Below are 2,281 nucleotides of genomic sequence, written 5' to 3'. Positions count from 1 at the left end.
GCATGATCTTGGCTCACCTCCGTCTCCCGGGTTCAAGTGATTCTCCTGCCTCAGTTTCCCAAGTAGCTGAGAGTACAGACACATGCCACCACGCCCGGCTAATTTTGTATTTTTAGTAGAGACGGGGTTTCACCATGTTGGCCAGGCTGGTCTCAAACTCCTGACCTCAGGCCTGTCTCGGCCTCCCAAAGTGCTGGGATTACAGGCGTGAGCCACCTTGCCTGACCTTTTTTTTTTTTTTTGAGAGAGAGAGAGAGAGAGAGTCTTCCCTTGTCACCCAGGCTGGAGTCCAATGGCACGATCACACCTCACTGCGACCTCTAATTCCTGGACTCAGGCAGTCCTCCCACCTCCGTCTCCTGAATAGCTGGGACTATAGGCACACGCCACCACACCTGGTTAATTTTTCTAATGTTTTTGTAGAGATGAGGTCTTGCTATGTTGCCCAGGCTGGCCTCAAACTCCTGGTCTCAAATAATCATCCCACCTTGGCCTCCCAAAGTGCTGGGATTACAGGTGTGGGCCACCATGCCCTACCTGTATATCTTATACATATCCTTTTATATACCTCATATTTCTTATTATACATATGGCATATGTATACTTTTATATATAAATAGATTTAATTTAAATAACTGGCTCATGCTACTGTGGGAGCTGGCAAGTCCCAAATCCATAAGGCAGGCTGGTAGGCTAGAAACTCAGGCCAGAGTTGGCACTGTAACCCTGAGGCAGAGTTTCTTCCTCTCCAAGAAACTGGTTTTGCTCTTAAGACCTTCAACTGATTAGATGAGGCCCACCCACATTACAGATAATGAATCGTTTACTTAAAGTCAGCTGACGTGGGCGGCATCCACGTCTATAAAGTGTCTTCTCAGCACTACCAGGACTCACTGTGTGATGGGACTGCTGGGCACTGGAGCCCAGCCAGGCCAACACGTGAAACTGAGCATCACGGACCTGAGGAAGCTCAGTGTGGGTTGCCGGGCCAGGACGGGAGAGGCCCCTTTGGTGGGAGTTGGCTGGGTCAGCGGTGGGACTGGACAAAAGCACAGGGTGGCTGGAGCAGAGTGAGGAGGGGAGCAGGACGGGAGGTGGGAGAGGCTGCATCACACAGGGGTTTGTGAGGAGTCTGGCATTTACTCTGAGTGAGTAAAGGGGTCATTCAGACCCCACCCAGCACCCACAACCTCAAGGCCAGGCTTGGGTCAGGCCCGGGGACACAGAGACACAGGGCCCCGTGAGGGTGAACCCAAAGGCCAGCACATAACCCCAAATAGTGCCTTGGACAGATGTATGGGATAGGAGACTTGTTAAAAAGTAGGTTCCTGACCTGCTTGATTCCCGCCGAATCCACATTTTCAGGAGGGTAAATATAATTTGGCTTCAGTAAGTACCCAACTGAGGAACTGGGGGGTGGAATGGTGCCGTGGACTGCAGTCCAGCTTCTGGAGTCAGACTGGGTTTTAATCCAGGAGCTGTGTGAACTTGGGCATCTGGCTGAACCTCTGCGAGCCTGTTTCCTCATCTGTAGAGTGGGGGTGATGAGAGCACCCCCTCAGAGGTGGACAAGTGACTCCATCAATGTGGCCGCTATTCCAGCCCCCTCAGGGTTCCTCTTGGGGAAACGTGGAGCCCTGAGTGGGGAACTTGCCCGGGAGGCAGGAGACCAGGGATGTGAAACCCACCTGGTACCACAACATCCCCCCGAGAGGAGTCTCAATGCCCTCCACATCAGCTTGGGTTGCAGGGAAAAGAAATAGGAGGGACCTCCGAGGAGGCCCGGGCGGTTCTCTGGATCGGAGAAGGGGGATGGTGGTGGTGCGGCCTCGATCCCATCTCTGCTTCACACACTGGGGAGTCCAGGAAACCAAGGCCAGGAGTCAAGCCCTGGGAAATTCAGTATGTCCATCTCTAGAAGTAGTCCAGTGTAGGCAAGGAGCACGGACCTCAGAGTCCAGGTGGACCCCAGCTCACACCCTGGCCCCTCCACTTCCATGCTGTGTGCCCTCAGGAAGCTCGCCTTGCCTCACTGAACCTCAGATTCCTTATCTGTACGATATGTACATGAATCCCTACCTCAAGGATCTTGTGAGAGTTAAATGAGCCATTTCATCTCTCCAAAGGGCCTTAGAAGGTCTTCTCCTTCCATTTTGCCACTAAAGGGTAGTGAGATCTTGTGTACATATTAGCTAATAGTTGTTGACCATTGTAACACCCCATTCTCCGCAGTGCATACATATTCTCATTTATTCCCACAACAGATGCAACTAAAACAATG

This window comes from Macaca mulatta, chromosome 19, assembly GCF_049350105.2.
Source record: "Macaca mulatta isolate MMU2019108-1 chromosome 19, T2T-MMU8v2.0, whole genome shotgun sequence".
In the NCBI taxonomy this organism is placed as follows: domain Eukaryota; kingdom Metazoa; phylum Chordata; class Mammalia; order Primates; family Cercopithecidae; genus Macaca; species Macaca mulatta.
The sequence above is the reverse complement of the archived record's forward strand: the minus strand, read 5'-3'. Positions refer to the sequence as shown.